Raw genomic sequence first — 23,186 nt, 5'->3', positions numbered from 1 at the left:
CAACGCTAATCTCAGCTGTTCGAAGGATCTTTTCGGATCACTGAACAGGAAAAACGAAGAAGTAATATGTGTAATTTGACCTTAACTGAACCACCTTTTTTGCTGTTGATGTTTCTTTCCTATATTACAGACAAATATCCACAATGAAAAGAAAAACTGGATGGAGAAAGCTTGAAAGTAGGATTGAAGACCAAAAAATCAAATAGAATAGAAGTAGACCACATTAACATTGAAATCACAGAAATAGTTGATGAAGAGCAATGAGAAAGTACATGTTGGGAATCAGTAAGAGAGACAGCAAAAAAGTAGATGTATCAGGAAACAAATAAGTGAGGAAAACATTACTACGACTACAAAATTGTTAAGGCTTTCGTGGCCACTTGTTGACAAACTGTCGGCTTCTGTCTCGGGTTCTTCGCCCGACGTTCATCTAATCCATTGCCACCGGCAGTGGAGGGTGAAGCTTTGACAATGCCAGCCACTCGTGCTGCCGAAACGTCAGAAAAATCATTAGATGAACGTCGGCCGAAGAACCCGAGACAGAAGCCAATAGGCAGTTTGATTACTACCACTACAATGAAAATTATATGGAGGTTGGTATGACATGTATCACGTGGGTAGGTGTCATACAGATCGATGAGGTGTCTTGCTGGCTTCCAAGTGAAAGACATGACGACGTAATGCAAGATGGGTAGGTTTCATTAGAAATCACGCAAAATCAATGTGGATGTTGAGGACGTGGTGCACGGAAAAGCCTAGCATGTGAGTATCTCGAAGTCTTTTCGCGTCTGGTCCAACACTGTGCTGGCTGCCAGACGTGTCCTTAACCTAAGATCGTCTCTGATGACTTCGTTGCTTAGGAGATTTTGGACTTCATACCCTCCTCTTTAATAGAAGGGAAGCAGTGTAGCGTCCTCACTTGCATAATTGTGTAAATTCTGTTATGTGAAATTTCATGTTCAAATGTTTCTGCATGCTGTTGCTGAAAGAGAAACTTGGAGCAAACAGGCTAGCCGCAGGACTATATCAACAGCTGTTGATCTGCAGAGCGAATTAGATGCGAGATTGATTCATCTTCATCTACATCTACATCTACATTGATACTCCGCAAGCCACCCAACGGTGTGTGGCGGAGGGCACTTTACGTGCCACTGTCATTACCTCCCTTTCCTGTTCCAGTCGCGTATGGTTCGCGGGAAGAACGACTGTCTGAAAGCCTCCGTGCGGGCTCTAATCTCTCTAATTTTACATTCGTGATCTCCTCGGGAGGTATAAGTAGGGGGAAGCAATATATTCGATACCTCATCCAGAAACGCACCCTCTCGAAACCTGGCGAGCAAGCTACACCGCGATGCAGAGCGCCTCTCTTGCAGAGTCTGCCACTTGAGTTTATTAAACATCTCCGTAACGCTATCACGGTTACCAAATAACCCTGTGACGAAACGCGCCGCTCTTCTTTGGATCTTCTCTATCTCCTCCGTCAGACCGATCTGGTACGGATCCCACACTGATGAGCAATACTCAAGTATAGGTCGAACGTCTCTCCATTGATAACAACATGCTGTCTTCTGTTTGCTAAAAACTCTTCAATCCAGCCACACAGCTGGTCTGATATTCCGTAGGCTCTTACTTTGTTTATCAGGCGACAGTGCGGAACTGTATCGAACGCCATCCGGAAGTCAAGAAAAATAGCATCTACCTGGGGGCCTGTATCTAATATTTTCTGGGTCTCATGAACAAATAAAGCGAGTTGGGTCTCACACGATCGCTGTTTCCGGAATCCATGTTGATTCTCACATAGTAGATTCTGGGTTTCCAGAAATGACATGATACGCGAGCAAAAAACATGTTCTAACATTCTACAACAGATCGACGTCAGAGATATAGGTCTATAGTTTTGCGCATCTGCTCGACGACCCTTCTTGAAGACTGGGACTATCTGTGCTCTTTTCCAATCATTTGGAACCCTCCGTTCCTCTAGAGACTTGCGGTACACGGCTGTTAGAAGGGGGGCAAGTTCTTTCGCGTACTCCGTGTAGAATCGAATTGGTATCCCGTCAGGTCCAGTGGACTTTCCTCTATTGAGTGATTCCAGTTGCTTTTCTATTCCTTGGACACTTATTTCGATGTCAGCCATTTTTTCGTTTGTGCGAGGATTTAGAGAAGGAACTGCAGTGCGGTCTTCCTCTGTGAAACAGCTTTGGAAAAAGGTGTTTAGTATTTCAGCTTTACGCGTGTCATCCTCTGTTTCAATGCCATCATCATCCCGTAGTGTCTGGATATGGATATGGATATGGATGTCACACAACCTGTCTAAACTAACTTTACCCTTTACTCGAAACAGTATGCATAAACAGAATATTTTCTTATTCTTCTCTAAATTGTACAGACACACAAAATAGACTTTACCGTTTCAAATGGAATAAAAACTATTTACATTGCGTGTATTGTCAAGATGGACCTGAACTTTTTTCAAAGCACATTTCGAGTACGTGCTTGAGTCATCAATATGTTGCTAATTTTGTAATTCAGACTAGATTTATTAACAGAGTTTCGTGAATATGCCACCCTTCTCCAACACGAATTTCCGCAATATTTATGTTACAGTTTCGTATGAACTATACCGACCTGTTACGATCCTAGCAGTAAGTCTCTGAATCGTTCGACGTCTATTCGGGAGGACGACGGTTCAATCCCGCGTCCGACCATCCTGATTTAGGTTTTCCGTGATTTCCCTAGATCACTCCAGGCAAATGCCGGGATGGTTCCTTTGAAATGGCACGGCCGCCTTCCTTTCCCCTCTTTCCCTAACCCGAGCTTGTGCTCCGTCTCTAATGACCTCGTTGTCGACGGGACGTTAAACACCAATATCCTCCTCCTCCTCGTTCGACGTCTGACGTCATGTCTATTTGAGAAGGGCTCCAAACACTGGAACAATATGCTTCACTGCTAGTGTCAGGTCTCGTGTATGGCAAAGAATGCACACTGTAGCATTTCCAATATATGTGAAAAACACATCGCATTATCCTCACATTTACACGAGCCTTAGCTTTGTAGACTTACTGACTATATCAACATAAAGCACTGACGTACACAATGCTCAAAACAAAGGGAGTGTGCAGCGTGTTAGAGCTTTTAAACACAGTATGCAATATTGCATGGGCATGGAAATACGTGGCAGACTCAGTAGCGTGGTAAACGAACAATATTAACAGTGGAGGTAGCCAATCGTGGAGTAACTTTCTTACAAGAGAATCATTCACAGCTATATGTAGGAAGAGTGCTTGGCGTAAGTCAACATTCGTTATCGAAGCTTTGCAAACGATACAATGAAAGGCATACTATTGCTAGACAGCAAGGTTAGGGTCGCAGAAGAAAAACAGCAGCTGTTGAGGATCACTACCCTCGAATTCTTGTATCGAGGAATCGCACAAAAACAGCACGTAAATTACGTGAAGATTTTCGACAAGCGACCAGACAACTGTGAAGTGCTCTAACAATTTACAGTAGACTACACGAGAAACAGTTTACGTACAGACGGCAGAACTAAGTGCCTCATTTAATCGGATTACATAAGCAAAAAAGACTGCGTTTTGCCAAAGAATATAGACGCTGGCACCTAAAGCGTTGAAGAAAAGTGTTGTTCTGCGACGAAACTAGAGTGAACTTACATTGAAATGATGGCCATATTGGGGTGTGAAGAACTCGTGGGGCCGGCCGCGGTGGCCGTGCGGTTCTAGGCGCTTCAGTCCGGAACCGCGAGACTGCTACCGTCGCAGGTTCGAATCCTGCCTCGGGCATGGATGTGTGTGGTGTCGTTAGGTTTAAATAGTTCTAAGTTCTAGGGGACTGATGACCTCAGATGTTAAGTCCCATGGTGCTCAGAGCCATTTGATCCATTTTTTGAAATCGTGGGGAAAGTAGTGTGGAAGCTTCAGTGTCCCCAACAGTCTCTTTTGAAGGAGGCTGTATCATGCTGTGGGGAGGAATTCCAGTGGACACTAGAACAGGGATGGTTGTGGTCCACAGAAGGAATAACAGAGACCTAACAAGGCACAGGTACATCAACGAAATGCTTGATCCTTTGGCACAAGATCTTGGGAAAGCATTTCATTCGTGTCCACGTTACAGCCACAGTGCAAAATTTTATTCGGTGACACAATATCAATCTTCTACAGTGGCCAGCATGTAGTCCTGATATAATCCACATAGAGCACATTTGGGATTATCTGAGGACAAGAGTTAGTGGTCGTCCAAATCCTCCAAAAACACTACAACAGTTACAGGGAGTCTTACTGGAGAAGAGTCAAGAAATACCAGAGGAATTCATTCGACAGCTAGTTCGAGGCACGTATGTCGAGACACTGTGCTGCAAGCAAGAGGGGGCAACACGGCATACTGATGTGTATCAACTGCAAGGAAACATTTTTTATGTGCAACAAGATCCATTTCAGTTTTATGCTTCTTCACACTTTTTTATACACAGCAGGAAGTAAGGCTGGTCCTTTGTAAGGGCTATTTTCATTTCTATGTGGGAAGATGTGGACAATTTTGTAAAGTAAGTTTGTTCTTGTGGAAGGCTAATATTCTGAAAATTACCTGCATTCAAAATGATGACAACTGTTTTTGAATAATGTAGTCACACTAGCGTTTTCTATTCGGTGTCCTTTAAACATGTACTGCAATTTCCCAGAGCCCTTGCAACAAATCTTAATCTTCCTTTCGCTTTCCAGATTTTTCGTCTTCGTCCCATTGCGAATTTCTTCTTACTGTTACCCCTAGCCGGCCGCGGTGGCCGTGCGGTTCTAGGCGCTGCAGTCCGGAACCGCGGGACTGCTACGGTCGCAGGTTCGAATCCTGCCTCGGGCATGGATGTGTGTGATGTCCTTAGGTTAGTTAGGTTTAAGTAGTTCTAAGTTCTAGGGGACTGATGACCTAAGATGTTAAGTCCCATTGTGCTCAGAGCCATTTGAACCATTTGTTACCCCTAAATATGTAAACGACATGGTGACATCCATAAGTGTAGAAGTTTTTTTATCGGGCGTCGTGACGTCTTTCTTCTTTTTGTTATGAGAATTGTCTTGCATTTATACACGTTGAAACATTCGCTGCGCCAAATGGAACTGCTATATAAAAGAGAGAGAGAGAGAGAGAGGAAAATTTGTCCAAGTCTTTCTGCATTTCCTTACGACTATCCATCACCGATATCACCTGTATACAACAGCATCGTCAGTGAACAATCTGTTAGTCCTGCTGATCCTGTCTGGTTAACTGTTTAGTTCTGTAGAGGTGTGCGGTATTTCAACTTCTATTATGGTACGTGGAAGGTACCAGGTAGGAGCCGACTAGGTGGCCAGTAACAGATAGAGAGAGTTTAAAGTGACTGTCACTTGTTCTCTCATATACAGTGGTTGTGTTGTCGTAGCTTGTCGCCAGGGTAGGATTCGGGCCCTGGCAAATGGAAATGAGCGTTTGGCGTCATTGGCCGGGAGGCCAGGTCCGGCCACCTTGGTGCAGGTCTTATTATGAGGCGTGTTTTTTATGTAAGTACCGTTTTGAAATTAAAAAAAGACGTGCTAAGACATCTGAATAATTTTATTTTTACATGAAATTCTGTACCTTAATCCTCGCACTGATGCCATTACAGTCTGATTCTTCCTTGTTTACGTTGTGTACTGAGTGTTTAAGATACCTCCGACAATCGTGAGTCCCGCCGACTGTGAAGTACGGGCTGTTATAAGATTTCTTGGTGCTAAAGGCCTAAAAGCGATCGATATTCATCGTGAGATCTGTGTAGTTTACGGAGAAAACATTATGAGTGATGGAATGGTAAGATGTGGGTGAGAGCATTTAAATATGGCCACACAAATGTGCATGACGAACAACGGAGTGGGCGTCCTTCGGTCGTTAATGAAAGTTTGGTGCAGGAAGTGGACAATAAGGTGAAAGAAAACAGACGCTTTACGATTTCCTCCTTGCGGGTTGACTTTGCTAATGTTTCTCGTAGTATTTTGTATGGCATTGTAACCGAGCACTTGAATTACCGAAAATTGTGCGCACGTTGGGTTCCTTAAATGTTGACAGATGTGCACAAAACCAAACGTTTAGACAGTGCATTGACTTTCCTTGAGCGGTACCACAACGACGGTGATGATTTCTTAAGCCAAATTGTTACGGGCGATGGAACATGGGTGGTCTGCGTCACACCAGAATCAAAGCAACAGTTCATGGAAGTTGAGGAAGGGCATCGTTTTGTTGCAAGACAATGCCCGTCCGCATGTGACGAATCAGACTAAAGATCTCATCACATCTTTTCGATGGGAAACTCTAGATCATCCTCCGTACAGCCCCGATCTTGCGCCCAGTGACTACCATCTGTTCTTGCACTTGAAGAAACACCTGGGCGGTCAGCGTCTTCAACATGACAACGAAGTCAAAACAGTGGTGATGCAGTGGTTAACAAGTCAGGCAGCAGACTTCTATGAGGTGGGTACTCAAAAACTTGTACAACGTTATGACAAGTGCCTCAACATTGACGGAAATTATGTAGAAAAGTAGATTAAGGTACAGGCTTTCGTGTAAAAATAAAATTATTGAGATATCTTAGCACGCCGTTTTTTTAATTTCAAAACGTTACTTACTTAAAAAACACGCCTCGTACATTCGACACCACTTTGGGCGACCCTCGAACCAGATGAGGATGAAATGATGATGAAGACAACGTAACACCCAGTCCCTGAGCGAGTGTGCCAGGGTGCTGAGCTCAGCACGCAGTCTCCACTGGCACGGCCATCTCACGGTGTAATCGGCTCGCAACGCCAGTATCCAGCCGTCAGCACGTAGACGGCGCAGAAACTCAAAAAGTCAGATCTCCGGCCGGGCAGCATGCAGCTGTGACGACCTCTGGGCAAGGTGCCCACGCTGGCTGGCACTGGAGCACAGATCAGTGCAGGACGTACCAGAGCGCGCAGCCTCGAACCGTGGAACCCATCTTGGATGGCAGTAGCAGCAGCCTGCAATGTCAGTGTGTGCATACACGAGGCGAGTCAGCAACAGGGACCGCACAAGGCAGCTAATCAGGTTCAGGCTTGAACCATGGACCCCCAAGTAGGCAACCCGCAGTCGATGTAAGCCAGCCGACAGGTGGCCCTCTGGTTGGAAGGCACCAGTTCAGCTCCCAGCAGCATCCAGACTCATATGAAGTAGGTACGTCAGCAGTTTAGTGAAGACAGCGGCTGCTACATGAGCCATTTCACGACCATGAGCGGCGTGGAGCACCTCCGGTAGCTCGCTGCAGGCAGTGATTGATACTGCGTGGCTAAAGTGGGCAGTATTTATGCGGGCCAGGCCCATCACTGTTTCCAAAGGGCCACAACGGAGGCCTTGTCGTGTGGCAATTAGATCACCATCGCCACAGTGGCTTTTATCTTTCTGCAAAGGCAGCGGCATTACAGGCCTGGCTGTTGGTTCAAATGGCTCTGAGCACTATGGGACTTAACTTCTGAGGTCATCAGTCCCCTAGAACTTAGAACTACTTAAACCTAACTAACCTAAGGACATCACACACATCCATGCCCCAGGCAGGATTCGAACCTGCGATCGTAGCGATCGCGCGGTTCCAGACTGAAGCGCCTAGAACCGCTCGGCCACAACGGCCGGCAAGTCTGGCTGTACCGCCAGGGCTTGAAGGTGTGGCGGCTGCACCTACCACGAGACCCGGGTAGTAATTCGTGAGGTATCATCATTCCCCTTAAGCAGTTTCTTACGCAAGAGTGTCTAGCTGGCGTCTTTATGTCCTGCTTCCGTGACAATGTGTCAGCCCGTGGTGGCATCTTTTCGTTAACTTAGCCATGGCAAGCAGAGAAGCTGTGGTGCAACAGTCCCTAACTCTTGGCGTTCTGCACATTTCATACCACAGCATGAATCCACAATCGCTGTACTATACCGAAAACCTGCATACAGAAAGATATCTCTGACGATATCTCGGAGTAACTCTGAAAGGCTGATAGTGATTATAAACTAAACAAAGGCTACTAAATGAATTGTTACAGAAGTTAGTTTATACGGTCTAAAATAACTTCTCAAAAGACGTGACGTAGCATGTAACAAGATTTTTTTCTTCTTTGCTGTGTGTTACAGTTAGAGGACCAGAACACGATGTTTAGTGGTGTAACGAACTTACAATCAGAACGCACCTGCCACTGAGAAGCGTGAATAGAAATAGTTTGCAAATTCTCTTCATCGCCAAGATATAATAAACTACAACGTGGGGTTCATATCGGCTGTTCTGTTTGTCGTCTACAAACCTATCACCAGCGGCCATAAGTACCGTAGGGTTTGGCGAACTCAAGTTTCTGTCATTTTAAGGCGGAGGAATGCTTTGCATTTCTGTTCTCAAGGAGGAGGAGGGAGTGGTTAGAGTACAATGGTCCTCCGTATTGACGTCATTACAACCAGACATTTGAACGTACGGAAAAGAAGTGGGGAAAAAACTATTCTTGGCCTTCCTATGTAAGCCGTCCTACAAATCGCCCAAATTATTTCAAGCATCTGTTTCAATATTTAATCAATATTAATTAAAGTAATTTATTATTTTAATTCATATAATTTACTGCATATAATTTATCACTTCAATCAACATTAATTTGATTTAACATTAATTTGATTGAGAAACTACTACATTTCGCTTCGTCTCTACTATAACATTACTATCACACACCTGTGCTACAGGTTCTTAGAAAATTTTTGAAGAATAAAACAGTTCCGTTGCTGAACTTCGCTGCGACCATACGCTGCTTCAGCACATGCCTGCAACTAACAACTTTTCAACCAGTACCTCCAGTTTGTAAACATTTTTAAAAGAAAAAACTCAAAGATAATTTAGAAAACACTTCACATATTGAGTAACCAAGATACGCCCCGCCAATAGAAACCTGCAGCCTCGTCGCAGTGCTCGGTAGTGGGAACAGCTGCCACTACGTATGACGTCAGGCACCGCACGTGGCTTTGACGAAGATGCTGTATGATATGAAGGCTATTTATAAAGCGAAAAATCACATGTATCAAGTGAATGAAAATGTCACCCTGGTTAAGTAATTTAACTACTAATAACACTTCCACAACGTCATCCATCATCGAATCCCGAAATAATGAAATTGGAGCTAGGTTCCACACTTTCTCATAATGACATGTGATTAAGAAATTCAGGTTCCGAAATTAGCAGCAATCGGGCACTGAAACTGAAATGAATTCAATGGCGAGAAGTAAAAATTTGTGCCAGACCGGGACTTGACCCCGTATTTTCCGCTTTACAAGAGGGGTCATCTTAACCGCGTTTGTGTGTGTGTGTGTGTGTGTGTGTGTGTGTGTGTGTGTGTGTGTATGTGTGTGTAGGAATGGGCCGACCGACGGGCGCTCGGGAGAGGCAGAGTGGGGCAGGGGTCGAATCCCGAGGCCTGCCCACAGTGTCCCTCATCGCCGCCTAGCATCTGAAGCATAGGAAAGTAGGAGACACGGGAATCGACAAAAGTGGAAAGCTTTTTTCATTTTTATTTCTTATAATTTATGCTATTATTATAAAATTATGTGGAACAGACGTCACGTACATACAAAAAAACAGAAGACTGGGTAAAAAAAAATAGCGCATTTTACGGCGCACTGTCCCATCTGCAGAGGCCGATCACTTCGGCTGTCTGAGAACGCTTCAATTCCAATTCAAATTCCCAGCTTGTCGCACACTACATACATCCCCCGTCCATTACCCTGTGTGTGGTGTTCGGCGTTTCGGACATGTCACAAGGAGCAGACACCACACATACATACAGAAAAAAAGTAATAAATTACGTTGAATGACGACTAGAATTGCAATGCTCAGCTACCACCCATTTGTTAGCGGCACGTGTATATATATCAGGCCGCTCTTCTCAGTCCGTTGGAGAGTTCAAGTATGCGACACTGACGGCGAATTAATTTTAAGCTGATATTTCGTAAGCGCTCTTTATATCCAACAGAATAGTAAGTAACATGTGGACAAAATTATATTCCTTCTTTTCTGAAAACGGTGTTACCACGTTCGTTCGACAGATTTTATTCTTCAAAAAGATACCTTATACACCAAATTACGGTATTTGATTAGAAACCGGCGTTTTGTATAATTCGTGATGTATTTTATAAATGACTCGCGTCACTTTTAGCAAAAATAGTTGTAATATAAAATCACAGTTGTAGAAATCAATATTTTTCTGACTGGAGGGTGGGGAGGAGCGGGGAGGAAGCGAGGGGTGACGGCATTATTGTGGTTTCCCAAGGATCAATTGTAGATCAATTATTAAACCAAGCGACCTTCCAATTATTAGACAACAAGTAGAAGTAATTATTTCGTTTCGATGATACGAATGCTACAGCCAAACTAATCAGACATACGGCAGCAGTACACCATGGATCATGTTTTGATGCCAATGCAGGAAATTATCATGTTGTTAGTAGACGGAAGTGTGGTGTTGATGACAGAGAAAACTCTACCGATTTCCAACAGTTTTTTTTTTTTTTTTTTTTTTTGCTTTATTTCGAAAACTTCAAGTATAGATAGTTACAGGATGTGCTCAAAGTATGGGTTTCTCATCTACGACTATTACCTTATGCAAAACACATCACTTCACCATGCATGAGATTCCATCTGTCTGTTTATCGTTGCCCTACTGCATGATAAAAGGTAGTGGACAACTGCGTACTTTGTGAATTACAGTAATGACAGGCAGGTAGCTACGCTTCATTTCGATGCGATCAAAGAGAAAAAATTTGCTTTTCCAGTACTAATTTCTCAGCTTTCCACTGTTGTTCCAAGGGGGTATATATGTATACGGGATAACAGTTTCTGCAATATGTATGGCAGTGATGTGACCTGGCTATCTACCAAAGATTACTTATTCGCTTTCTACCTAAAAGATGTTATTTCTGTGTCAATAGCGAGAATTTGCGCCTACCATGACAGCGAACTTTTATCTTTGCTTTTTGCGTGTTGATTGTTAACACGTTGTGCGGGCTGCTTCCAAATTCAATTTTACAATATTACAACCAATTTCAGAGTGCAGTCGATGCCCCTCCCTCTTTTTCCCCGAGCCGAAGCATGGGCCGTACATAGAAAGAACTGCTAGAGTTATTTACTTATGTACGTTATTTTCTGCTAACAGCGTTTATCCACCCATTCGACAGATTTTCGTCTTTAAAAAGTCGCCTCGTTCTGCAAATTACGGAATTTCGGTGTCGGAACAAAATCAGATACAAAAGGAGTATAACAGAGTGATCACGTCACAGCTAACTGAAAGCCAGTGCCAGAGAGAGGGAGAATCCAGCGTGGATCCGACACTCCAGGCTGTGGCCGACAGCTGACTCTTGATTTCTCCCCCACGCTTCCTATTGGCTACCGGCAGCGGGGTGTAGTGAGCTTGTTTGTCAGAGCCTTCTGCAGGAACAAACTAACTATGCTGAAGCGACGATCATATTCGGCAAGTACGCAACAATGCACTGTACTTGAAAGTTGCCGGAAAACATTAAAGTCAAAAATTATACACAAAAAATAGGAAATACCAAGTAGACTGGCTAGGCATTCAGCACAGTTCCTTTCCCTTTTGTGACGCCCACATGTAGTTGGGTGGGCTGGGACCTTTAGGTGTCTTATAACTAGGGGTAGCAAAAGCTTGATCGTCTAAATTTATCAGATGGGCTTACAAAAAAATTTACAAAAACAAATTTTTTTAACTGTCTGTTTTGTCATAGCATAAATAGAGAACAGAAAACTAAATCTACTGTAGCCAGTTCTTAAAACCAACTACAATAGAACCCAATACTGAAAACGAGATTACCACAAGAAAAATTGTTATAGACAGTGAAAGCTATGAACGTTTGCTTGTATGTCAGTTTTCGTCACATTATCACTGGTCGTTATCGTTGAGTAACATTTTTCAAATCAGCATCTTTTCAAACGCTTTGCTTCCATGAAAATCACTGTTAAACTTTTTGTTTGTACCAAGAAATCTACTCGCAGTGGTTTAATATGTAAAAATTAAACACCTGGTTCAAATGGCTCTGAGCACTACGGGACTTAACATCTATGGTCATCAGTCCCCTAGAACTTAGAACTACTTAAACCTAACTAACCTAAGGACATCACACAACACCCAGTCATCACGAGGCAGAGAAAATCCCTGACCCCGCCGGGAATTGAACCCAGGAACCCGGGCGTGGGAAGCGAGAACGCTACCGCACCACGAGTTGCGGACTAAACACCTGGTATACCGATTAGTTAGTACTTGAAAAACTCATCTCTGTTCATCAGGACATTCTGGTGAGCTGTCTTAGTCTTTTCAATAGGACTGATAAAACACAGAAACGGAAAAAGAGCTGGATCTAATGGAACAAATCAGACATTCCAGCATTATGTTCGACGCTCTACCTAATATTACTGTGGCGACTGATGTGGTGAGTGAAGATTCACGCCTGTCTACAGCGAAATTTACTCAGATTACAGTACCGTTCCACTCTCAGAAAACGGTATGCGTACTAATTCTAGTCACTGAATGTAAATGATGCGTTCTTGTCAGATCGAACTCCCAGGGAGTATCTTGATATCTCTCCTTTTTATGCTAACGACGATAAGGTTTGTCATTATGTATCTGAAAACAGCCACCCTGACGCAACTTCTTGGGAATCGTGGAGAGAACGTCTGAGTGACTACTGCGCATATTGATAAAATGCCTCTCCGTACGTTCCACAGACCTACGAAGGGGAAAAAATATCTGATTCATCTTAACCGATAAAATGTGACACCTTATGAATCCATGTTCCCTTTTGCCTTACTCATTCTCTTACTGTTTTCTGATGTTTCGCTTATCTATATTTTATTAAACACATTAAAATCCCCTGAAGATATTTTGTAATAGTTTTGTTTATTTCATCATATTCTATTGCGTTTCTGTTATCGATTTCTTGAAACTCTAACTTTTCCTTTAAAAGTTACCATGTTCTGTTGGAGATTTTCTGTAGATTTATTTTATTTATATCTTCCACTTGCATCTGTTAAATAATTGCCTGTTTCCTCCATGTCAGTATAACTTCTCACTATCATTTTTTAAGTTCTGAACTTGTTACTTGTCTGTTATCCTCTCTCTATTGTTAAATCTATGTAAATAAAATGCAGTTGCTGCAGGTATTAAAGATCATCACTTGAGAATGGCCCGAGTGATTCGGCTAACTTCTTTTCTTTATGTGGTCGTAACTGGCAGGACAAGCTTTGTACGAAAGAAAATTTTTGGAAAATCCACCGGAGAACTCGGAAATCTGGATGGTATTTTTGTATTAACATCTCAATGAAAGAAATGTGGTGTTCGGTTTGACAGTTCTGCTGTCACATGTTTTTATAACAAAAAGCAAATCTCCTGACGTAAAGACAAGAAATATGATTCATCACCAAGCGTAGTATTGAATGTATTAAAAACAGTAACAAATTATTGTCAAAACAATGAATTCCGATTTATTTCATTTCAATAAATTCATGATCTAACTGAAATTGTTTTGTTTCAGTTCACAAAAATTCGGCGAAAGACTCTGTTGCGGTTGGATGAATCCCTTCTCGACAAACTGACTGACTGACAGTCAACGCACAGCGCTGTTTTGTTTTCCTTTTCGCAGTCATTTTTAAAAGAACACAAGGAAAACAAGTTTTTGCCTAACTTTACGATCCTACCTACGAGTAGTTAAAGCGCCTATCATCACAAATCAAGCAGCTGGAAAGGTGTGTCTCATACTCGTCTGCTAATGATTTCAACCGATTTACCCAATCATGTTGCCTTCTACAGTATTCTCAATCAAGGTTCCGTTTGCAATAACAATAAATAAGGTCAGATGGAGGGAGGAAGAGGGGCTGGACAGAGAATGGGGAGGAAATGAATATAAAGTAGGGGAAGGAGAATCGGATAGAGAGAGATGAGGGAGGAGGAGATGAATAGAGTGTGGAATAACCGATTTACAGGGAGTAAAGGTAGGGGGGAGGAGCAGAGATAATGAGAGAGAGAGAGAGAGAGGAGGTAGGAGGAATAGTTAGAACACGTATCCAGTTCCCACATATATTTATGAATTGCGGGTTCACTTGTAAATAAATAAATAAATTCTTATAATCTACATTTCTGTCTTGAATTTGTTTCTTCCTAATTTTCATTCACACTGCCTGACAAAAAAGAGAAGCACCGAGAAGATATGTTCAGATGTTAACGTAACTTCATAAATGTACAAACCATCGGGGTAGGGCGGGGGATGGGGGGGGGGGGGAGGGGGAAGTGTGTTAACAGTGTAAACAGAGAGGCAGTTCTCTTTCGCAGGTAAAACGGGCACGAGCGTGAATTATTATTGTTCGTGTTTAGTGGCGTGACTAGGCCTGGCAAGATGTAGAGGGGTTGTGAATAGGCTCCGATGTTGAGTGTTCATTGTGAAGGACACGTACTCATAAGGGACAGCGTCTGACAGAATTAAAAAAGGGCATTATTGTGTGTCTCCGTTTGACGGGCTGGTCTAATCGTGCAGCATTCACATTTGCTGGGCATTCCAATTGGGCAGTGGCCCAAAGTTGGACTGCATGAGAACGTGAAGGGAGGCATATTCGCCGTCAAGTTGCCTGACCACCACATGGTAGGATCAGTGTATTGTGCACTAAGCACACCGAAATCCTTCACATCTGCGCCTGCCATCCTAGAACAAGTAACGCACTCCCTGCAGCATTCTGTCATCCCGCACCATTGGTCGGAGACTAGCATCATCCTGCCTAGGGAGTTACCGTCCCATGCGTAGGCTGCCCCTAACACCACAAAACAAACGCCTGCGTTTGGAGTGGTGCTGTGACTGGGAAGCGTCGACTGCTGATGAATGTCCTCCCATTGTGTTCAGCAATGAATCGTGTGTCTGCACTACTGCCCATCGTCGACGAGTATGGCAGTGACGCCGGCCTATGTGGCCGAGCGGTTCTAGACGCTTCAGTCTGGAACCGCGCGACCGCTACGGTCGCAGGTTCGAATCCTGCCTCGGACATGGATGTGTGTGATGTCCGTAGGTTAGTTAGGTTTAAGTAGTTCTAAGTTCTAGGGGACTGGCCGGCCGAAGTGGCCGCGCGGTTCTGGCGCTGCAGTCTGGAACCGAGAGACCGCTACGGCCGCAGGTTCGAATCCTGCCTCGGGCATGGATGTGTGCGATGTCCTTAGGTTAGTTAGGTTTAAATAGTTCTAAGTTCTAGGGGACTAATGACCTCAGCAGTTGAGTCCCATAGTGCTCAGAGCCATTTGAACCATTTTCTAGGGGACTGATGACCTCAGATGTTAAGTCCCATTGTGCTCAGAGCCATTTGAACCATTTGAAACATTTATGGCAGTGACCTGTGGAGAGGTCCCCTTCCTCCAATATTCTGCAGAGGCACAGCTGTGTTACGTCTGGTGTCACGGTGTGGGGAGTGCATCGGGCATAAATTCACGTCACAGCTGGTAGTGACTGAGGGAACTTTGACGGCACAACAGCACGTCACCGACATCCTGTGTTCTCATGTGTTCCCTCACGTGACAGTAGCGTGGTGCTATTTTTGAACAGGCCGATGTTCGTTCACACATGGCACGTGTCTCTATGAATTGTCTGCTTGACGTTGAGGTACTCCCGTGACCTGCAAGATCACCACATCTGTGCCCAATAGCACATGTATGGAACCAGCTCGTACGTCAACTCCGTCACAGAGCCAATATGTCGCACATAATAATTAGTTACAACAGTTACAGCCCAGCTTGTCTCAGGTAACAATAATACGGTTTTATTATAACCTTCCCAACCAAATCAGCCGTTCATGTAAGCCAGACATGGTGCAACGTCATACAGACAAATGAGTCCATTCTACCAAGTTATTTGTAAATTTCTCTTGATTCTGTAATCACTGAAATAATGTCTCATATCCTCTGAACCTATAAAGTTTGATTGTTTCCTCCTGCCCTTCTGGGTGCTTTACTGCCTTATGAGCCAGTGTATATGACAACGAACATATATGTCAATAAGACCTACTCTAAGTGAAAAACGTTTTACAGTGTACTTGTTCTTGGATGATTTTATTGATCACATTCTGTTAATGCTTGTACATTTTCCTGTCGAATGAGGTAGGAATCATGTAAGAGGGTATTAATTTTAACAAATGACTCGTCTTATTAGAATTCACTTGACCTGCTGTTACTCTGTTAATGATGACAGTTCCTTTTCTCCTCAGTGGCGAGTTCAGAAATCGAGAGTAGCGTGGAAATTGTTGCTGAATCTTGCAATACGATCTTCAGTTGATGTTATAAGGGCTATTCGGTAAGCAAGGTCCGATTGGTCGCTAAATGAAAGCCACAATGAAAATCAAGAATGTTTTATTTGCAACTGTTTGCTACACCTTCCAGATACTTCTCTATAGAGTCGCCGCTTCCATTTAGATATTTGTCGTGGCGTTGTATCAACTTTCCAATACTCTCGTCATAGATGACAGCAGCTTATGCTTTCCGCCACTTCTCTATGCTGGTCTGCAGTTCGTTGTCTGTGCCAAATTATTGTCTTCGTAGCCCTCAGTTCATGTCAGCATAAACGGAAACGTACATCAGAAGGAGCCAGCTAATGGCTGCATAGTGGGTGATCAAACACTTCCCATCGTGAACACTGCAGGGGTATCCTCATTGCCCCTGCAGTGTGTGACCAGGAATTGTCATGAAGAAGGAAATGCACAACAGGTATGTCATGTGAGGTTGCATGAAATCAGCGAAACCTGTCAGCGGGCACCTGTTCTGATGTTCCAGGTACCTTTACGTGCTCACTGTGTGCTCAGAACCGAAAAAAGCGACGTGACACGATTGTCAGGTATACTAGAGAAACTGCGTAACACATCTGTGCAAGGCTTCATCATCCACACCACGGCCTACCGGACCTTACTTTCCGAATATCTGTCGTATAATCCATGTCTGCTAACATTGTTCATTTTTTTTTTGTTAGTTTTCGAGGACGCTTAAAAATCACTATAGGTTAGGGGTACGTAGATAGGAAGTAGACGCTGCACCATTCGATCGCCACTTGGTACAGTTAACACTTTGCCGTCCGCACTTCTCGTACAAATGTATTCGCCTGGCGCCGGCAGCGCTAATTCGGATTACTTGGCTTGTCGTCGGCCGTTCTTGACATTATCGGGAGATTATAAATTGTTAAATTTTACTAATCTCATCGTTAGTTCTCATAAGTTCACAGCCCTGTTCCCCTACTTTCATAAAATTTCGAAGATATATATATACTTAAATAAATACAAAATTTGTTTGTTTCACATGTTTCTTTATTTACATTTTCTTTGGTACTTAGTATTTCTCTTTCGTATAATATGCAGCAAAACAGTCTCAGAGACGTAACTCAACTCCACAAGACTTGCACATTAAGTTTATTGTTCTCCTTTTTTTGTTTTTGGAATATACATGGCAGTTCCTTCCTTTTCATTTATTTGCTTCGGAAATAAGTATTAGCTGGTGTTGCTTTATGTGACCGGAAAATCCGTCAACCGGATCATGATGAGACGTACGCGATGTAGTGGCAACCCCAAAGTTTTGCTCAGAAGCAGGTACATGATCTTTTATCCACGAAGCAGACACTTTCGATAAAAAATCGTGAAATCGGAAACTCTTGTGGTCTGTATTGAAATATTGCCATGTACGGAGCGCATTAAAGAATGCGCAATTAAAGAGGTACATGCAAACCTTTTTTGACCATTTTATAGTTTACCTGTGTATAGGCTAATAATGCAAATATTGGTCTGCCCGATCCACTCTTTTCATGTATTTGTTGTAGTCTAACACACTTACAGGTTTTTTAATTGTGTAAGTGGTTTTTCTACATAGTGGCATTATGTATTATAGATATCATTCGTATCGTTTTAATTTTCGAAGCTCTCCATACCTGTACGAGTACTGCACGCATCCGTTGATGACAAGCTTCAAACACATTGACTATTGCGGGCTTTAATTTTTTCGGAAATAAAATATTTTGACGTATCGTTCCACAAACACGAATTTTCTTTTCAAGTACCTTCTCTGCAAGTTCTACACTGTTATAATAATTATCCATGTAGAGGTGATGCCACTTTCCATCAGGTGTCAATTGTTGCATTACTGTTTTTGCTAAAGGCTGCCCAGCGCCGGAATATGTCTTGAATGAGGAAATGTATCCCGTACTCGAAACACACAGCATCCGAATGAGTATGCCATATTTCGTAACTTTGTAAACTTTGAAATGTAACTGTCCACGCCACGGTATGATACCTTCATCAACTGAGATGTTTTGACTCGGATTACAGGTTTCTTTAAACTATTTGGAAAAATAATAAATTACGAATTGCACTTTGAAAAGCCGGGCGGCATTATCCGGTTTATTGTTGTTGTGACAAAAATTAAAAAATGATAATATTTGTCTGAATCGGTTGCGGGACATCGTTTTGCGAAATATCGGTGTGTCTATCAAAGGATTCGTTGACCAATAATCATCGATCCTTGCTTTTTTAGTTTCCACAAGGATAGCAAGCCCAAACCATTTTCTAAGTTCGGGTCCCGTAACGTCGACAAATTTGGCATTGAAACTTCCCTGCAAATTAAAACTGTGTGCTGGACCGAGAGTCGAACTCAGAACCTTTGCCTTTCGCGGGCAAGTGCTCTACCAGATACTGGCAGAAGTAAAGCTGTGAGGACAGGCCGGGAGTCGTGCTTGGGTAGCTTAGTTGGTAGAGCACTTGCCCGCGAGAGGCAAAGGTCCCGAGTTCGAGTCTCAGTCCGGCACACAGCTTTAATCTGCCAGGAAGTTTCATATTAGCGCACACTCCGCTGCGGAGTGAAAATTTAATTCTGGAAATTGGTCATTTTTTTATCTAGTTTCCTTCTATTGCAATTCTGACTGTAGTAGTTGTTGGTTTCGTTGCTAACACACTCCTGGAAATGGAAAAAAGAACACATTGACACCGGTGTGTCAGACCCACCATACTTGCTCCGAACACTGCGAGAGGGCTGTACAAGCAATGATCACATGCACGGCACAGCGGACACACCAGGAACCGCGGTGTTGGCCGTCGAATGGCGCTAGCTGCGCAGCATTTGTGCACCGCCGCCGTCAGTGTCAGCCAGTATGCCGTGGCATACGGAGCTCCATCGCGGTCTTTAACACTGGTAGCATGCCGCGACAGCGTGGACGTGAACCGTATGTGCAGTTGACGGACTTTGAGCGAGGGCGTATAGTGGGCATGCGGGAGGCCGGGTGGACGTACCGCCGAATTGCTCAACACGTGGGGCGTGAGGTCTCCACAGTACATCGATGTTGTCGCCAGTGGTCGGCGGAAGGTGCACGTGCCCGTCGACCTGGGACCGGACCGCAGCGACGCACGGATGCACGCCAAGACCGTAGGATCCTACGCAGTGCCGTAGGGGACCGCACCGCCACTTCCCAGCAAATTAGGGACACTGTTGCTCCTGGGGTATCGGCGAGGACCATTCGCAACCGTCTCCATGAAGCTGGGCTACGGTCCCGCACACCGTTAGGCCGTCTTCCGCTCACGCCCTAACATCGTGCAGCCCGCCTCCAGTGGTTTCGCGATAGGCGTGAATGGAGGGACGAATGGAGACGTGTCGTCTTCAGCGATGAGAGTCGCTTCTGCCTTGGTGCCAATGATGGTCGTATGCGTGTTTGGCGCCGTGCAGGTGAGCGCCACAATCAGGACTGCATACGACCGAGGCACACAGGGCCAACACCCGGCATCATGGTGTGGGGAGCGATCTCCTACACTGGCCGTACACCACTGGTGATCGTCGAGGGGACACTGAATAGTGCACGGTACATCCAAACCGTCATCGAACCCATCGTTCTACCATTCCTAGACCGGCAAGGGAACGTGCTGTTCCAACAGGACAATGCACGTCCGCATGTATCCCGTGCCACCCAACGTGCTCTAGAAGGCGTAAGTCAACTACCCTGGCCAGCAAGATCTCCGGATCTGTCCCCCATTGAGCATGTTTGGGACTGGATGAAGCGTCGTCTCACGCGGTCTGCACGTCCTGCACGAACGCTGGTCCAACTGAGGCGCCAGGTGGAAATGGCATGGCAAGCCGTTCCACAGGACTACATCCAGCATCTCTACGATCGTCTCCATGGGAGAATAGCAGCCTGCATTGCTGCGAAAGGTCGATATACACTGTACTAGTGCCGACATTGTGCATGCTCTGTTGCCTGTGTCTATGTGCCTGTGGTTCTGTCAGTGTGATCATGTGATGTATCTGACCCCAGGAATGTGTCAATAAAGTTTCCCCTTCCTGGGACAATGAATTCACGGTGTTCTTATTTCAATTTCCAGGAGTGTATATTCAAATAGATCCTTCCCAATACATTATTCTACGATATCCTCGAGGCTCTGTGTATCTTTGGAAAATGTGTTTGGACTCGGAGATCCTTCAAATTTAATATTGGTCCTCGGTAAATCAAAGTCTGACCACTGTGCACTGTCTTCTTTCTTCTTCTGAATCATCCGAATCAGTTGGCAACCATAGCGTTCGCCGAATTCTTCTTGGACGTATTTCACTATCTTCCGACGATTCTGCTTCACTTCCATTTTTTATATATTCAATGTCTTCTTCCCAATCTACCAAGTCATCCGGAACGTCAGACAAGACGTCCGCGCATTCATCGTAAATACTCATATCGTCTCTTTCGTCTGCCATGGCGAAAGGGCACAAGTTCCTACAAAAACAGAAAACTTGTTGAATTGTGTAGCTTATTGTTACCTAAGCAAAACATCAACAGAATGCACAAGATACTGAAGTGCTGTCGCCGGCCAATGCGCGATACTTTGTTCACGACACCACTGTGTTGTCGCCGGCCTCTGAGCGGTACTATGCAGACGACACCACTGTGTTGTCGCCGGCCTCTGAGCGATACTATGCAGACGACACCACTGTGTTGTCGCCGGCCTCTGAGCGATACTACGCAGACGACACCACTGTGTTGTCGCCGGCCTCTGAGCGATACTATGCAGACGACACCACTGTGTTGTCGCCGGCCGTTGACCGCTATTTCGCGCACAACACCACCGTGGTGTCGCCGGATGGCCTAGTGTTGAGGTTACACTTCAAAATGGTTCTAATGGCTCTGAGTACTATGGGACCAAACTTCTGATGTCATCAGTCCCCTAGAACTTAGAACTGAAACATCCCCTTAGAAAAATTTTATGAATGACAGTGCTGATAAACCTCTTATGTTATTTGATTTTCAAACAGCTGAGCACAACTGAATGTATTCAGACATTTCTCTCTTTACTTATTTTGATCAACACTAAACTGACACACAATATTTTTTAGCGTAACGCAATCTGACTCTCAATAATCCCTACAAAAGAATGGCCCTGACTAACAATAACCTATATCTTTCATGAATCACTTACCTCACAAAAATCTTCGTTACTCGAACTAGTGCAATACAGCGAGCGCCAATACTGCCAGCTAAATAAAAGATTCTAACTACTGAAGGCACTAACTACTGATAGGCATAGTTAGCAAATGAAGGATTTTGATAGAGAACAAACAATGTATTTACCTTAATAATATTCAAAAGTCATTATATATATATATATATATATATATATATATATATATATATATATATATATATATATAAGTTCAAGATATACAGTATTACAAATTTACTCTTTCTGATGGAAACACGTCCAGATCCTCCTCTCTCAAAATTTTGCCATCTCTCTCTCCACATCCACCACTGCTGGCGGCTCACGTCCAACTGCGCAACGCTACGCGCTGTTCACATGCAACTGCCCAACACTACAATAGCAAATATTCCAACAATACCATCCACCCACAGACTGCACACAGCACAGCCACTGATTTTGATAAAGAGCGCTACGTGACGTTACCAACATAAAAACCTAAACAGCCTACTTACAAGACTACTTGAACCTAACTAACCTAAGAATACCACACACACCCATGCCCGAGGCAGGATTCGAACCTGCGGCCGTAGCGGTGGCGCGGTTCCAGACGAAAGCGCCTAGAACCGCTCGCCCACATCGGCCGGCGCTTACACTTCAGCTAGTGAAAGATGTCAGTGAGGTTAGGCCTTTCTACCTTGTACTCTGTGTCATCCAGGTTTGTGTATACTTGATTAGAGTGACTGTAATGGCAATCAAGGAAAAAAAACAAATTTACTTAACGTTGTCAGTTTTGATTATTTTGTGCGCCGCCGCCTGTGTCGCGTATGGCGACCGTGCCAGGGCAGTTCTTGAAGGCAGCGGGGAGAGAACCAATAGCAGCCGCAGATGGCGCCACGTGACACGCACGCCTGGGACCAATGGGCTGCAAGGCGGGCCCCGACCGCGATCCTCAGCAATAAAATATGAGCAGCGCGGCCGCGTCAGCCCTTTTTATTTTGTCCTCGGTTTTTTGCCTTGCGCTGATGGTCCGAGCGAAGATACCGCCGCTGAAAAAGTGAAAGGGAAACGCGAACGAGGGAGAGGAAGACAAAACGACAGCGGAAAGCGGTAGCGCGAGCGGCGGCCGATCTTGCGCCGACCGCAGGCGCAGGTGCGGCGGGCAGCGGGCGGCGCCGTCGCTGCGCGTACGAATTTAAACTGCGCCTGAATTCTTTATTAGGCGCGGAGCGCGGGCCGCGTTTTTGGATCCACTTTCCTGCGCTGCGAGAGGCTCCGTTACTTATTCAATTCAGAGTGGAATTGGCTGGCAGAGGCCGCCGCAGGCCCGCCGAGAGAGGGCTTTTCGCTAAATAAAAAAAGCTAATGTGTTTAATGCTTGTAATGTTTTGTTAGGGCGGGACGGGCGGCGCGGCGGCGGCGTGAATTAATGAAGAGCGCAGCCAATGTTAAGTGGACGAGCTAAGTGGGCGCGGGTAATCTCGGCTGCTCGGCTGCGCGGCTCGTGTATTTTTCATTAGGCCGGGCAGCGCGCCTCTCCGGGGACCCGCCGCTCGCTACCTGCACGGCCGTGTCACGGCGAGCGCCAGCTTCCGGCCGCCGCCGCTCCTTCACATACTCCTCGCTCCTCGCCTCGCCGCCCCCACCTCCTCCACAGCTGGGGTCTGACGGACACGGCAGGGAAACG

Source organism: Schistocerca americana, chromosome 1 (assembly GCF_021461395.2).
Source record: "Schistocerca americana isolate TAMUIC-IGC-003095 chromosome 1, iqSchAmer2.1, whole genome shotgun sequence".
In the NCBI taxonomy this organism is placed as follows: Eukaryota; Metazoa; Arthropoda; class Insecta; order Orthoptera; family Acrididae; genus Schistocerca; species Schistocerca americana.
The sequence above is the reverse complement of the archived record's forward strand: the minus strand, read 5'-3'. Positions refer to the sequence as shown.